Here is an 8,293-nt window from a genome sequence, read left to right as displayed (position 1 = left end):
AGAGGAATTCTGCTTTAAAGATCAGTCATGTGCCAGAACTGAGTATGGAGAACTTTTGATATTTCCAAATCTTCTCCTCTATGATAAGTAGAACTTCTTTCCCTGTGATTTACTCAGGAACAAAATCTCGAAAATAAGGCATTTTAATTAAAAGTCTTCAGGAACTCCAGGAGAATATGATGCAATAATGGTTGAAAATGGGACCTGTGAATAGTTAGGACTAACAAAGGACTGCTAGAAAAAAAACTTTGAAAGGCAGCTACAAAGGCCAGAGATGATGGTTACAATGATATTTATATTACTGGCAATCTGAGCTGTCATCAGAAGAGACTTTAAATCTTAAATACAAAGAAGAAATATACAAGAAGAGAGATGCCAGTCAGGAGTGACACACAGCTTGGCAAGCATTACAAATGCACTAGCGTTAGAGAACTCTGCCCTGAAAGAGATGGGACTGAAATGGTCAGTTTAGCAGGTGGAGGAGTCATCTATCTATAGCACCGTACCAAACATTTGATGGCACTGAGCACACAACCACTGAAATGGAAATACATAGTGTGTGACTACAGCTGGGGGATCTCACAGACCCATGGTGACAGCTATGCTTACCATCCATGCCTCTGATAAAAGTCCCTTGACCCCTTCTTGACTGGCATGAGAGATGGTGACCAGCACCTAGTCTTTCCAGTGGTCTGTGCACTTTCATGCCTGAGGTGTCAGGAGTTGTAACAGCCTGTGAGCTCCAAGCAGCATGATGTTCCTACTGTGCAATCTCTGCCTTGTAGCACAAAAAGAGCGACTAGTTTCAAGAGAAGCAGAAACCTGTTTTCAATGAAGAATATCAGCAGAAGAGACTCCACAAGGGCTACTCCCTCAAAAATAATCTTAAATGAATGTCACAGGCTGAAACTGAAAGAAGATGCAAAGCCCTTGACAAGGGGTCTTTCATAAGAAAAGTGACAAGAAAACATTTAGCAAGACACCATACAAACAGGTGGCTGCTGTACTGGCCTGATGTACCTTAATGTGAAAAAAGGCAGTCTCAGTCATTTATAACTACATAAGATGACTAAACAAAATTAAGAAATCAACAGTGGGCCTCATCTACTTGATGCTACAATGCAAAATTTCTTACCGCTCTGCCCTACTATCGCAACCATTAGGAAGATGCTGAGTGCTATTGGGGCAGACTCACTAACTCTGCCCTTTGCCATTTGGTCTGAAGGAATGAGATATGGCATCTGCGGTGCATATACAGGCCAAATAAACTGCTTAATAAGCACAAATTGACATGCCACCCCAGAAAAACCCACAAAACAATCCATGTAGACGAGCTTGAAAAGTCCACCTCATTTCTGTAACTTCCTAACACTCGGCTAGTGAAGCATTCGGCTTCACACACCCAAAAAATCGTACTCACCTATTCATATACATATATATGTATGTAGGTGTAATCATATATGAACACACAGAAACTCACTTAATCAAGCAAATACTAGAGAAAAAAATTCTTACAACTTGTTATATAAAGTTGCTTGGTAATGCATTATTTTTTGCAGTATGATGCTAATACACATGCAAGCATATTATAATGTGAAAATGCAAATACTGGAGTGAGTATTGGAGGGGCAAGTTATCAAATCTAGGCACACTGAATTTTATGAATAAGCATGTTAAGTAATTCCAGCCACATCCTAAGCTGGGCAATTAACTTCTGACTGCTTGAGATTTGAAATGGGTACAGAATTCTTTATTTCCTAGGCTAAACATTTTTGGCTGTGAATCTAATGTTCATGAAAGGTGCCAGATTAATGGCCTGGAGACCAAAATCCCCTTTACGCACTGAATAAAGTACATTACAGGCAGAAGCAGTGCAAGTTCCCTGCATTCTTCCAGTAACACTGTCCAAACTTGACACGGACAACTTCTTTTTAAAGGTTATAGCATATCTCAAGATAGACTGGAGTAGAAATGGTATATATGACAAATAACATGATGTTAAATATGAATCAGACAGCCTTGAGAAGGACTGATATTTAAACATTATGGCAACTTACAGTTAACCTAAGCGGACTGGAAGATTAAGCATGATCAGGTGACATGAGGTTAAGTGGTCCTTATCTATAGTAATGTGTATTTCTCTAAATCGCCTTATTTTATAGGTGTTCTTTAGTGATATGATTTTCTTCTTTTTCTAAAGCCCTTAGTACCTATTAAAAACATAGATTCTGCTGAAATATTGAACAGGATGCTATTTCAATTAATATAAATTAGATACACAGGAATGCAAATAATTGATAAGGGAAGCTAAAAGTATTAATGAAACTCCCTGATCAATAGGTGTTAACTACAAACTAGTTTATAAATTAGGCAGAAAAGAAACAACAGCAATACATCAGTTCAAATTCTATTTGGAATTTTTCTGTCAGCAATAATGACAGAAAAAGGGCAAACGTGCATGATAAATATTTCTGTTCTGTATTTTTCTGTGAAAAAGAAAATAGGAGACTGCATGCATTTTTTATAATGGATTACTTCCTAGTTTAGCAATAACTACAGATGTTGTTCACTATTATGTATTTATGTTAACCATTCCTGGGTCAAATGCATTTTTCCAAGCAATCTTAACGGAGTTGATTTCAGTGCTCTCTTATTGCCCGGGTGTTGGGTTTTAATATTTATAAAATAAAGAGAAAATTCAGATTATTAGAAAAAAGACTTACTTTCATTACACTCTATCTGATTCTTAAAGATTCAACTAAGTCAAACTATCTTTTGCTAAGTTTAAAATAGGTACATAGGATGAGAATCGTTATTGGACATTGGGCACTTTGACACTGAACAGGGCAAAATAACTGATTCTGGATTCCTTCGGTAAAAAATAAAAGAGTGAAAACATAAATAATACTAATCTGCACGGTTTCATGGAATACCAATGAGTATTTGGAATGCAAAATCAATGTGGTAAAATCAACATAGGAGACATTAAGTGGGTTTATACCTTACTAACAATTGGTGGATAAACTTAACTAGTCATGGGGAACTGCACAGAATAGGGCAATTCATTTTAATTCCACCAAACCTTCCAGTGCCTCAGTGTTACTTAGTGTAGCAATTTGAATACATAACATGGAATATAATATTAAATCATTACTGGCAACGGCTAAAGGTAATGCAAGTTTGGTGCCACAGTAACAGTAATAACAGTATATCACTTATGCAGAGTGTACAGTTGACAGTGATCTGTATACATGACCTGTCTTACATGCTGACCCAACTTCATAAGGTCTGCTCAAGTGCATTACAGGTGTCTTAGTACTGTGGAGAGCAATGCAATACATCTTTCAACAGAGAATACATATCATACTCACGGGATGTGGCATTTTACCCCAGGGGAAAAAATTAAGAGGTCACAGTAAATAAATGAAATGAGCAAAGCTCTTTGTATTGTATTGCAAAGGAGTAAGAAACTGGTGTTTCCTCACTCTGTGAAACTACACTTAAAAAATAAAAAAAAAAAATAAAAAAAAGAGGTTTAGCCAGGGCACAAAATCAGAAAGGTTTCAGGAAAAAATGCAAGAATGACTTAACCTGGGAAGACTGTTCATCAGTGATAAAATTATAAAGCTCAAACAACCTTCCAAAGAGAATGTTAAGATGTAATTTTAATGATGACTTCCAAATCCCTACAGTAAGAGAAGGTATCAGACAGTAAAAATATCTCTAACTAGCAGACAAACCCATGACAGTGTAGAGTGGCTGGAAGCTGATGTTAACTAAGTTTAAACTGGAACTAAGGTGCACTTGCCTACTAATAATGGCAATTATTCACACAAGTAATTTACCAAGGAACCTGTCTCATTCTCTATTTGTTTTATTCAGACTCAACATATTATTTTGATGACAATTTAGGAACTTTTTATGATGTTGAACCTGGTCCTTGGGATCTTTGTTACGAAGAGTGGACATATTTGTGAAAATCAGCACTTGGTCACATTGGAGAGATGGGAATGCAGGTATTAGTGAGTGAAATTCTACGTATTTTATCTTGTAGGAGGTGAGGCTGGATCATATGATGTTAAATCTATTATTCTTCAATTATATCCTGTTGTAATGTTTTCTTGAGGAACTACCCAGCCTACATGGAAAGGGAGAGAGACCATCACAATTATTTCATGTCAGTTCAAACACCACAAAGTTGAAGAGCTAGAAATTACTGTTGACCACAGCAAGCCCAACCTGAGACTTACTCCAGTTTAGCTGAAGTCAAAGAGAGTTTTGCTATTGATTGCAACAGAAATTAAGTTAGATTGTTAGAGAAAAAGGTATATATTTGTGAGCAATCTCTCCAATAATCTATTCTGTCCAAAAGGAAATGTACCCATTCTAACAGACAATAAGGAAAAAACCTTGAAAGCTATAGAAATATCCATTTCAGATTGCCAGGTGTTTTGTTGAAATTCATCTACCTGTATGTTTGACCTGTCTGCCTAGTACTTCCCATTCATTCAGCCATGGCTAATTCTTTGCTCTTTTCCCTGACCCTTAATGCATCATGGCTGTCTAACTCGAAGTCCTGCCTGTATTTATTTCCCTGGTGAGAATGAATCACTTGCTCTAATGAAATTACCCTCCCTTACTGTCTAAATTCCTCTTCTCATCTACACTTCTCTTGAAGTAAGAAGTTATCTTTTGGCCTCAAAATGACCTGAAATGTGGAGTTAAAAGTGAAGGGTAGAGTCTATCTCTTCCTTGGTCTTAGGCAATAGGTCAGCAAGACTAGAAGGACATTGGCTTCTTAGCAATAACTAATTAAATGTCCTTCAAAAAATCAACAATGAAAAAATTGCCCTTGAAATTTGGCTTATTTTCCTTTTAATATAGATAGATGTACAAGCAGACAAACATTTTATGCTATCCAAAACAAAAGCAGAGCAGAAAATACATAGTGGAATATACCAATGCTGAAATCACATTCAGAGTATGATGATAGCCTGTATCTGAAGCGCTTTAATATGTTGTACTATGGAAGATGATGTTTTCACTATAATAAATACTGGTAATGATTTATATGGCAAGTGACTTCATCCTATGAGGATCCCCTGGAATGTCCCAGCTTCCAGTTAAAGATACGCTCTTTCATCTCTAAATAGATTACACCTTCAGCAGGTGTTTGAAATAGGCAGAGGCCTGTAGCCTCATAAAGAGGAAAAAAGGGGTGATTGGTCAGACATGGAAAGTGAGAACTAGCAATTATTTTCATATGACAGGCGAGAGATCTTATAGCAAAGCTGACTAAAGCTGAGCATGAGTTAGCCAGTCCTCTTCAACAATGATGTCACCCAGTTCTTGCTTGCTACAAAATTATGATTAATAAAAGGGGAGGATTATTACAGTAACTTACTCTTAGTGGGCAAGGGGTGACATCAACAGCAGCTGAGCAAACTGACCAAACTTAGTTGTGTGTTGTTGAGGTTTTTTTCTCTAGCAATGACTAACAAGGGGCTAACAGCATCTGATGGCACAAAGGGCCCTTGAAACTGGAAGGACACTTCTGGTGGAACTTTTTAATAGGAGCCACCATTTTAACTCTTCTGCTTCATTTTACAGTTGCACGATGTTTCAGTTGGCCTACAGCAAGCTCTTGCCTTTCTCTATTCATTAAACACACACGCACACAAATGCAAAAATGGTCAAAAACTACCCCAATGGCCTTTCCAATGTCAAGTTGCATGATCCCCATTTTCTGCCTCATCTGCTGGTATTATAATAACTTTTTTCTTCATTGCTAATTCCAGAATATCCAGGAACCTATGCGTCTTTGGAGAATGGATTTTAACAGCAACAACACAAAAAATTTAGACAAGGAATGTAGAATGCCAAGCCTCTGGTTAATCTCTGGAAGAATGCTGTGTTTAATTACATTTTCTTTTTTCAAATTGATAGAGACTTGTAGCAATCCTGCTTGCTATTTAACCTTTGCAAATTTGCCCTCCCGAAAATTAGACTTGGCCACCTGGAAATATTTACCAGCGGAACTAAAATGCTCTTGTGAAAGCACCGCCAGTGTAAATTGAATTCTTACCCCTGTAGAGTAACAGCATTTCCATTGTGCAGCCCTGAATATAACTATGAGGTGCCCTGACAGAAGGTCAGATACTTTGGACTCTTTCTGTCAAGTTAACTTTTTCATGTGAGGTGGACAGCATTTGCACTGATAATAAAAAGGGCATATGACACTTCTCTGTCCCACAGGAGCTGCAGAGGTTTGACATTAAATTAGTAAGAAGTTCTCTGAGCTGGGACAATTCAAATGACCTTTTTGAACATTAATTAAACAAAAGATAGAGTGTGCAAGCTAACCATTTACTTGTCCAAACACTAATAACAATGCGCTTCTCATTTTCACAAAGACATCTTGTGAGGGAAACAAAAAGAATTTTCTAAACTGAATCAGTGAATAATGGTCCCAATGGTAATATCTGGAAACTCAGCCAGAAGATGAGCTGAGGAGTACTACAGATACTGAAATGTTCAACCACAGACCCGTTAACTGCATCCTAAACATTTTCTGTTGGAGGCTTTGTGCAGCTTAGAATGCTTTTACAGTTCATAAGTAGGTAGCAACGTATTTTAGCAAGTACGGAGAAAAGCTTGGGAACCATGGCAGGTTCCCATTTCCATCCTGAACACAGACTTCTTTGGTAGCCTTGGACAGCAAAGTAAGCACTGTGAGCAAGCTCCCACCTCATATCTTCCAAGTTAAAAAAGACACATTCCTATTTCAAAGGGTATAGTGGTAATTAATCAGTTGATCTACATACTATCTGAACACCAAGTATTCATGCTACCAGTGATCCATCATTTTATCCCTTATACTTAACTTCACAGTTAGAACTCATTTAAAAGACAAGTTTAGATTCTGTACAGTTCTTAGTGTATTTTAGCCTATTCTTGAATCTCAGAATATGCTTGGGAACAATTATTTTTTTTTTCCTGGAGTGACCAGATTTTCAGCAGATGACTAAATATGTCTCACAACATCTGTAACTCTAGTAGTATATGTCCAAAAATGTTTGTATTTGCATGTCTAAATAGCTCATTGTATGTAGAGATCAGGTAATGAAATACCAAACTGCCACTTAGGCAGTTATTTAATTTCCATGATCTGGAGTGCCCAAAGGAAGCTACTGGGGTAGCTTTACATAAAAGAATCACCTCCTGACTTTCACCCTTCTTTCTGAGTCAGATGTCGTCCTGCAGTTCCAGCCTCACAGTCTGTTTCCGTTTCCAGATGGTGACATGCAGCAGGCTTCCCATAAATGTGAGGACATCTGGCCATACCTGGGCAATTCAGAACAGCTTTGCAGCTAGACAGCAGAGGCAGTGTTTCCCAGTGATTCAGCTTCGAGACTATGAGAAAGCAGTCTAACGTATACAAAAGATGTTTTCTTAACTTTTCATCTTAACCAGAGCTTGACGTACTGCTTCAACATCACTGGCTGAGGAAATGTTTCCAATTGCCTGTGATCAAAGTTAACCAATAATCCAATACAGTGTTTTTGCTCTTGAAAACACTCACCAAAATGACTGTGAGGGGTCTGGGTTAAGTTTTTGTATGACACTTTTCAGTTCTAGATCGGCAGTTCAAACCCAACCTGTGTCAGTTGTGACTAACGTGGTTATTCACAAGACTAACTTTTGTCTAGGGTAGATTTCCTTCGGAATTGATGGCGAGAGATAGGCTTTTCTGAGGGTGATTCAGGGCAGGAAGAGTTAGGTCTTGCTCTGAGTCACCTTCAGAAGCTTTCTTCTTCCTTCCACGGCACGGAGACAGGAGTGCCTCACTATCACGTAAGGACATGAGAAACTCCCTGCAGGGTCCAGCTGGTGGTCCATCTAACCCCCTTTTCTCATTCCAACAGTGGCAACAGGAGATGCTATTTGGAGAGAGAATGTGAGCCTGGCCGCTTTCCGCAGGCCTGTCCCTTCAGACTCCCCAGCATCCGCAATTGTTGTATTAAGGATGTTAAAGGATATGTCCCTGCCTATTCCCTCTGGTAGTTTTTTATGGACCTTTTTGAGTCTTCTGATACTGTCTGCCTCCACAGCCTCCTGTGGCAACAAATCCCAGAAGCTCAGTCTCCATTGTGTAAGCACTGTATCTGTTTTAAATCTTCTCCTACTAGTTTCAACGAGTTCCCCCTAGTACTGCAGGATTTGGCGGACAACAGTTCGGCATTCACCTTATCTGCCACCTTCATGATTTTCTAAACTCCAAGCATTATCTTCT

Source organism: Haliaeetus leucocephalus, unplaced genomic scaffold (assembly GCF_000737465.1).
Source record: "Haliaeetus leucocephalus isolate CR32 unplaced genomic scaffold, Haliaeetus_leucocephalus-4.0 Scaffold808, whole genome shotgun sequence".
NCBI classification, from domain to species: domain Eukaryota; kingdom Metazoa; phylum Chordata; class Aves; order Accipitriformes; family Accipitridae; genus Haliaeetus; species Haliaeetus leucocephalus.
This window is presented reverse-complemented; position numbering follows the sequence as displayed.